The following is a 9146-nucleotide window of genomic DNA, read 5'->3' as shown; positions in this document are numbered from 1 at the left end:
CCTGTGCTGAAACTAATTGGACAGAGATGAATATTCTCTGTTTGACCTAATGTGTTATTTTTTCTGTCTCATAGTTAGATATGATACTTAAAAAAATACTACTACACCAGTATAAGCCCAGTTTCATATAGAATTCCTGTTGTTTTCTGCTTGCTGATTTCAAACTAAATCAAAGGAATCGCTCTAGGCTAATGTGCAGTGCTATTCGCCCCTCAAACCAGGATGAGCATGGGGTCTGGAAAGCTAGTATCAGGAAAAAAGATTTTAATATCACCAGAATATTTATATGCTATTCTTAGAATTTAACACACGAATGTAACTGCACTCTTAAATCCTCCCTCTCAAGTATGGACGAGGAGAGCAGAAAAAGGATAAATTCTGAGAGTTAGTAAAAAAAAACAAACAAAAACTGTTTCCCATCGCAGATATGTGACTTTGTCTATTTTGAAGAAATGCTTGATTTAGAAGAATCATTTCTTTGGAATGTAGCATAAGCTTTTAAATATTTTAAGATCGTTGTAGAACAATTATCTTTCACAGAATTAGTCCCTTTGTTGCAATATTTGGCATTACTCCAATGGGAATTCAACCAACTAAAATGTTGTGACAAAATGATTATTTAAGCTCACTGAAAGCTTCTCTTTCTTTTTTTCTTTCTTTTTTCCTTTCTTTCATTAAAGCTGAGTTATGTGTTGTACTGCAGTTTGACTCATAACCATAAAATTTAAGATGGCAGGCACTTAGGGTATCTGTATCCATTTGCATTATCACATGGTCGCCCACTGCTAGGTCCAGTTCAGAAAAAAAAGGAAAACAATAGGGAAACTGCATATTCTTCAAGTGCCAATTGCTACGTGTGTGTGTGAAATATATTTTCTTCTTCTTCTGCTGCTGCTGCTAAGTTGCTTCAGTCATGTCCGACTCTGTGCGACCCCATAGACGGCAGCCACCAGGCTCCCCCATCCCTGGGATTCTCCAGGCAAGAACACTGGAGTGGGTCGCCATTTCCTTCTCCAATGCATGAAAGTGAAAAGTGAAATTGAAGACGCTCAGTTGTGTCAGACTCTGTGCGACCCCATGGACTGCAGCGCACCAGGTACTGGAGTGGGGTGCCATTGTCTTCTCCGTTTCTTCTACTACCAGCTATCTTATATTCAGATATTTGGTTACTACTTTTGTTAATTTTTTAAGCCAAAACATATTTTACTTTGATAAAATAATTAAGATATGGTTGCTTTATATTACTTATTAATAGAATACTGCATTTAAATTAAAATGTCTTGTGAATGTGACAATTTGAACATTGTGGGGAATATAGTCAATAATCGTTTAGTATCTTTCTATGGTGACAGGGAGAAGGCAATGGCAACCCACTCCAGTACTCTTGCCTGGAAAATCCTATGGACGGAGGAGCCTGGTGGGCTGCAATCCATGGGGTCGCGACTGAGCGACTCCACTTTCACTTTTCACTTTCATGCATTGGAGAAGGAAATGGCAACCCACTCCAGTGTTCTTGCCTGGAGAATCCCAGGGACGGCGGAGCCTGGTGGGCTGCTGTCTATGGGGTCACACAGAGTCGGACATGACTGAAGCGACTTAGCAGCAGCAGCAGCAGATATTAACTAGACTTATTGTGGTGATCATTTTGTAATATATAAAAATATAGAATCATTATGTTATAACACAATGTTATAGATCAATTATACTACCAGAAACAAACTCTTAGAAAATGAGATCAAATTTGTGGTTATCAGAGGTTGGGGTCAGTGGGTGGGAAATTGAGTTTAAATAGTCAAAACCTACAAACGTTCAGCTATAACTAGAACTTAATCCTCTGCTTGAGAAATTAAGCAGGCGCTATTGCACTATCTAACTTAGTCTTTGAAATCTATAATTCAGTGTCATGAGGGAATTTATACTAGTCGTGCATTATAAAGATGCTAGTTTTATTCATTCTAAAGCCTCAGAATATATTCTTTAACCTTTGAAGAAAAACTTTTATTGGTATCTATATTTTATGGCTAGAAACTGTGAATACAAATTCCATTTACAATTTTATTTTTTATTTTTTTTTTTTTTAAATTTTATTTTATTTTTAAACTTTACATAATTGTATTAGTTTTGACAAATAATTGAGGTCACAGGAAACTGAAACAGTAGAATGTGAAGATTTTCTTCAGGAAAATAAAGTTAAATGGCACCATCAAACTATGCTACTTAGGCAGGAAATGATGCATTTACCTCAAAAAGAGGGAGGGAAAGTTATTAAGAAAGTTCAGCACAAGCTTTGGGCCTCCGTGGGTAACTGACATTAAAATGGCATTAAACCCCAGGAGGTAGAAGTATAGGGTTTTGCTGTCGTTAGCTTGGACAAGATATTGGCTGATATAGACCTCGGTCTGGAGTCAAATTATTTTGTAATTTTAAAACCTGAGAGATAGTAGCTGTAAGGGCTTTTTGCAATGGTTACCTGGAAATAACTGTCCCTGACAAGAGATTACCTGGTCTTTTCCATATGATGTTGATGATAATAATAACAGCTTATAGTATTTTGCAACATTCAAATACTGTATCTCTTGCAGATAGAACCCAACCAACCTTGGGGCAAAGGTATTATTTTGAACTTTAATTTTTCAGTGGAAGACCTAAAGTTGCAGCATGAATTGTCTATGATCATATAGTAATAAGTGACAAAAAAATATAGATCATGAATCTTGTTCCTTTGAGTCTAGGTGCTTTGCCTTTTTATTTCACTAGAGTTATTACAAAGTGTTATCTGAAAGGATGAACTTTGATATGTTTAGACAACAGAACATGTATTTTCAATAGCATCGTTAGGGAAGCATGGTTAGGGAACATATTTTTTAAAAATTTTATTGTATTTTAGTTCAGTTCAGTTCAGTCGCTCAGTTGTGTCCAACTCTTTGCGACCCCGTGAACCACAGCACACCAGGCCTCCCTGTCCATCACCAACTCCCGGAGTTCACTCACACTCACGTCCATCGAGTCAGTGATGCCATCCAGCCATCTCATCCTCTGTCGTCCCCTTCTCCTTCTGCCACCAATCCCTCCCAGCATCAGAGTCTTTTCCAATGAGTCAATTCTTTGCATCAGGTGGCCAAAGTACTGGAGTTTCAGCTTTAGCATCATTCCTTCCAAAGAAATCCCAGGGCTGATCTCCTTCAGAATGGACTGGTTGGGTCTCCTTGCAGTCCAAGGGACTCTCAAGAGTCTTCTCCAACACCACAGTTCAAAAGCATCAATTCTTCGGCGCTCAGCCTTCTTCACAGTCCAACTCTCACATCCATACGTGACCACTGGAAAAACCATAGCCTTGACTAGATGAACCTTTGTTGGCAAAGTAATGTCTCTGCTTTTGAATATGCTGTCTAGGTTGGTCATAGCTTTCCTTCCAAGCAGTAAGTGTCTTTTAATTTCATGGCTGCAGTCACCATCTGCAGTAATTTTGGAGCCCCAAAAAATGAAGTCTGACACTGTTTCCCCATCTATTTCCCATGACGTGATGGGACCAGATGCCATGATCTTCGTTTTCTGAATGTTGAGCTTTAAGCCAACTTTTTCACTCTCCACTTTCACTTTCATCAAGAGGCTTTTTAGTTCCTCTTCATTTTCTGCCATAAGGGTGGTGTCATCTGCATATCTGAGGTTATTGTTATTTCTCCTGGCAATCTTGATTCCAGCTTGTGTTTCTTGCATTCAGCGTTTCTCATGATGTATTCTGCATATAAGTTAAATAAACAGGGTGACAATATACAGCCTTGACGTACTCCTTTTCCTATTTGGAACCAGTGTGTTTTTCCATCTGTTGGCTTCCATCTGTGTTTTTCTAACTGTTGGCTTCCTGACCTGCACACAGATTTCTCAAGAGGCAGGTCAGGTGATCTGGTATTCCCATCTCTTTCAGAATTGTCCACAGTTTATTGTGATCCACACAGTCAAAGGCTTTGGCATAGTCAATAAAGCAGAAATAGATATTTTTCTGGAACTCTCTTGCTTTTTTGATGATCCAGCGGATGTTGGCAATTTGATCTCTGGTTCCTCTGCCTTTTCTAAAACCAACTTGAACATCAGGAAGTTCACAGTTCACGTATTGCTGAAGCCTGGCATGGAGAATTTTGAGCATTACTTTACTAGCATGTGAGATGAGTGCAGTTGTGTGGTAGTTTGAGAATTCTTTGGCATTGCCTTTCTTTGGGATTGGAATGAGAACTGACCTTTTCCAGTCCTGTGGCCACTGCTAAGTTTTCCAAATTTGCTGGCATTTTGAGTGCAGCACTTTCACAGCATCATCTTTCAGGATTTGACATAGCTCCACTGGAACTCCATCACCTCCACTAGCTTTGTTCATAGTGATGTTTTCTAAGGCCCACTTGACTTCACATTCCAGGATGTCTGGCTCTAGGTCAGTGATCACACTATCGTGATTATCTGGGTCATGAAGATCTTTTTTCTACAGTTGTTCTGTGTATTCTTGCCATTTCTTCTTAGTATCTTCTTCTGTTAGGTCCATACCATTTCTGTCCTTTATCGAGCCCATCTTTGCATGAAATGTTTCCTTGGTATCTCTAATTTTCTTGAAGAGATCTCTAGTCTTTCCCATTCTGTTGTTTTCCTCTATTTCTTTGCATTGATCGCTGAAGAAGGCTTTCTTAGCTCTTCTTGCTGTTCTTTGGAACTCTGCATTCAGATGCTTATATCTTTCCTTTGCTCCTTTGCTTTTCACTTCTCTTCTTTTCACAGCTATTTGTAAGGCCTCCCCAGACAGCCATTTTGCTTTTTTGCATTTCTTTTCCATGGGGATGGTCTTGATCCCTGTCTCCTGTACAATGTCAGGAACCTCTGTCCATAATTCATCAGGCACTCTATCTATCAGATCTAGGCCCTTAAATCTATTTCTCACTTCCACTGTATAATCATAAGGGATTTGATTTAGGTCATACCTGAATGGTCTAGTGGTTTCCCCTATTTTCTTCAATTTAAGTCTGAATTTGGCAATAACGATTTCATGATCTGAGCCACAGTCAGCTCCTGGTCTTGTTTTTGTTGACTGTATAGAGCTTCTCCATCTTTGGCTGCAAAGAATATAATCAATCTGATTTCGGTGTTGACCATCTGGTGATGTCCATGTGTAGAGTCTTCTCTTGTGTTGTTGGAAAAGGGTGTTTGTTATGATCAGTGCATTTTCTTGGCAAAACTCTATTAGTCTTTGCCTGCTTCATTCCGTATTCCAAGGCCAAATTTGCCTGTTACTCCAGGAGTTTCTTGACTTCCTACTTTTGCCTTCCAGTCCCCTATAATGAAAAGGACATCTTTTTTGAGTTTTAATTCTAAAAGGTCTTATAGGTCTTCATAGAACCGTCAACTTCAGCTTCTTCAGCATTACTGGTTGGGGCATAGACTTGGATTACTGTAATACTGAATGGTTTGCCTTGGAAACGAACATAGATCATTCTGTCGTTTTTGAGATTGCATCCAAGTACTGCATTTCGGACTCTTTTGTTGACCATGATGGCTACTCCATTTCTTCTGAGTGATTCCTGCCTGCAGTAGTAGATGTAATGGTCATCTGAGTTAAATTTACCCATTCCAGTCCATTTTAGTTCACTGATTCCTAGAATGTTGACATTCACTCTTGCCATCTCTTGTTTGACCACTTCCAATTTGCCTTGATTCATGGACCTGACATTCCAGGTTCCTATGCAATATTGCTCTTTACAGCATCGGACCTTGCTTCTATCACCAGTCACATCCACAGCTGGGTATTGTTTTTGCTTTGGCTTCATCCCTTCATTCTTTCTGAGGTTATGTCTCTACTGATCTCCAGTAGCATATTGGGCACCTACTGACATGGGGAGTTCCTCTTTCAGTATCCTATCATTTTGCCTTTTCGTACTGTTCATGGGGTTCTCAAGGCAAGAATACTGAAGTGGTTTGCCATTCCCTTCTCCAGTGGACCACATTCTGTCAGATTTCTCCACCATGACCCGCCCATCTTAGGTTGCCCCAAGGGCATGGCTTAGTTTCATTGAGTTAGACAAGACTGTGGTCCTAGTGTGATTAGATTGACTAGTTTTCTGTGAGTATGGTTTCAGTGTGTCTGCCCTCTGATGCCCTCTTGCAACACCTACCATCTTACTTGGGTTTCTCTTACCTTGGGCGTGGGGTATCTCTTCATGGCTATGCCAGCAAAGCGCAGCCACTGCTCCTTACCTTGGACGAGGGGTATCTCCTCACCGCCTCCCTTCCTGACCTTCAACGTGGGATAGCTCCTCTAGGCCCTCCTATACCCGCACAGCCATGGCTCCTTGGAAGTGGGTTGGTCCAAATTGCTTTTAAATGTGTTAGTTTCTGCTGTACAACAACATGATTCAGCTTTATGTGTACATATAGCCCCTCCTTCTTGAGCCTCCCTCCCCTCACCATCCCACCATCACAGACAGGAGGCTGAGCTCCCTGTGTTACATGCAGCTTTCCACTAGCTGTTGGTTTTACTCATGCTAGTGTATATGCATCAAAGCTACTCTCTCAGTTCATTCCACACTCTCGTCCCCCGCTGTGTCCACAAGTTTATTCTTTACGTTTGCTTCTCTGTTCCTGCCCCACAAATAGGTTCATCGGTAGTTGAAACTTGCTTTGAAATGGAAGTTGTGGCCATGTGAGGTCAGGTTTTGAAAGCAACACTTAAGAGTTGAGTGACGAGCATTTGTCAGTGTCTTTTCTAAATCTTGGTTTGCCTCTTTATGAAATACTAATAAATACTAGCTCCATTTGTTTCTCAGGATAATTAGGAAGTTCAGGAATAATATCTGTTTTCTTAAGAGATATAATATCTATACCTGCATGAAGATATATGCTAAAAACTACTCCATGAAGGTATGTCTGCAGACTTCACCTTTTGTTTGGACGTCTAGGTATTCAGTAAATAGCACTGTTGTATTGATGAGGAATCAGGGTTAAAATCTGTAAATACGCCTTCAGGGATACAGAAAAGATGCTGCTTCTCCCTCACCCATGCTCTCCTTCACTTCCAAGTCTCTCAAAACTTATATCACTTTAATTTTTTGGAGATTTATATAAGGATCCCTTTTGATAACATTTTAGATGATTTTCATAATGGCTCTCAATGACACTGTTGGTGTCTAACCCAGAATTCTTGAGGATCCCTTTTAACTGCAGCTGTAAGGGCTGCTAAGGGCTCTACTTTCTGCAACCTTCTCTGGAGCTGCCTTACTTACTAGGGGGAAGATCCCCTGGAGGAGGGCACAACACCCCACTCCAGTATTCTTGCTGGGAAAATCCCATGGACAGAGGAGCCTGGCGGGCTATGGTCCATAGGGTCGCAAAGAGTCAGAGAAGACTGAAGCAACTTAGCACGCACACACGCACTTGTTAAGAGACTGGAAGTTTTCTGACTGTGCTGGGCTGCAAAAGCCCTTGCTTTAGGGAGAGAGACTCTGCAGTGAAATGTGTGGGATCGGCTTCCCCTGAAATCACACCCTCAACTTCTCTTCTTCCCTTTCCTAACGCAGCTGCATTCACACTCTTCTGAGAACATGCCCTTGAGACATCCATCTTTGGCATAGGAATCTCAGCCTTGAGCTCTTCTTCTAGAAACTTGAAATAAAACAGACTCTGAGCCCTGCTCCTTAACTCAAAGCTGCTTAAGGACTGACATCTTAGGTGGATTTCAGCAACATTTGTTTATCACAAGGCCAAATTTTGGTAGGAAGTAAAAAGAAGAACTGATTACTCAGATGCAAATTAAGAATGAAAACTTGAGAGGAGCGTCTCTTTTCTTCACAGTTCTGCATAGGCTAAAGCAAAATGTAGAGTTCCTAGGTTGTGTTGCTGAGATAAAAATGAATCTTTATTTAAACATTATAGATAGAATGTGCCACTCAGCCTTACAAATAATCTCTGTAGTTTTAAAGCAGAATTTCTAAGTTTTGACTGTCCTTTCCTCCTTTAAAATTATCATTTAAAATGCGTTCTTCTGTATGCATTTTTCATTTCTGCCTTTTCTTGTCTTTTTATGTTCTAATGTCTGGTAACCATAGATATGCATGACCTTGTTTTTAGTGTAGAAATAGTTCATTCATGCACACATTTTGGCTTTTGGCCTGGGAGCAATGATGGATGTTTGTCCACCCCAAAAAACAATATCCACCTTTGGAGGGAGTAATGGTATGTATAATTCTATAATTGCAGTGTTGCCACGTATTAGGAGAAGGCAATGGCAACCCACTCCAGTACTCTTGCTTGGAAAATCTGATGGACGGAGGAGCCTGGTAGGCTGTAGTCCATGGGGTCACGAAGAGTCGGACACGACTGAGCGACTTCACTTTCACTTTTCACTTTCATGCGTTGGAGAAGGACATGACAATCCACTCCAGCGTTCTTGCCTGGAGAGTCCCAGGGAAGGAGGAGCCTGGTGGGCTGCCGTCTATGGGGTCGCACAGAGTCGGACACGACTGAAGCGACTTAGCAGCAGCAGCCACCACGTATTATTACAGTAACAATTAAACACTCATTCCTGACTTTGTTTCCATGACCGCAGACTACTTGTGGCCATGCTTCCCCTTTTGCCTTTACTCCTAATCCTCAACTTGTCTCCGAGTCGTCCACTCAGCGGTATCTCAAACCTCCTGCTTGACATCACCATCAGAAGCGCACCTGGTCACCTGCTTGTATTGTCCTCACATATTGCAGCAAGTCATGTTAGGAGATCTCCCTCAAATCCTAATAGTTACAATGACTCAAGTGTATCAGATAGATTTACTCTAATGCTTCTCACTCCTTCTATTTATTTATTCTATGCCGATGAGTGGATACTGGCTAAAGTCCTATGAAAGGGCAGAGTAAATCAGAGTTGGTATCTTATCATAGGGGATGTAAACACAGGGAAAAAAATTCTTCAGCAAAGGATGGATTGGTTGTCTCATGGGGAGCAAGATGGTGAGGGATCCTAGCTTTGCTTCACTGTTCCTTTGTACTATAATTTCCTTGGCACTTTCTATTTAATCATTCAATCTGCAACATCATTCTGGAGGCAGATATTATCATCTCCATTTTAAGATAAGAAAATTGGTTTCAGAAGGCTTAAATAATTTATGAGATAGTGTTGT

This window comes from Bos taurus, chromosome 9 (assembly GCF_002263795.3).
Source record: "Bos taurus isolate L1 Dominette 01449 registration number 42190680 breed Hereford chromosome 9, ARS-UCD2.0, whole genome shotgun sequence".
In the NCBI taxonomy this organism is placed as follows: domain Eukaryota; kingdom Metazoa; phylum Chordata; class Mammalia; order Artiodactyla; family Bovidae; genus Bos; species Bos taurus.
Note: the sequence above shows the minus strand (reverse complement) of the source record.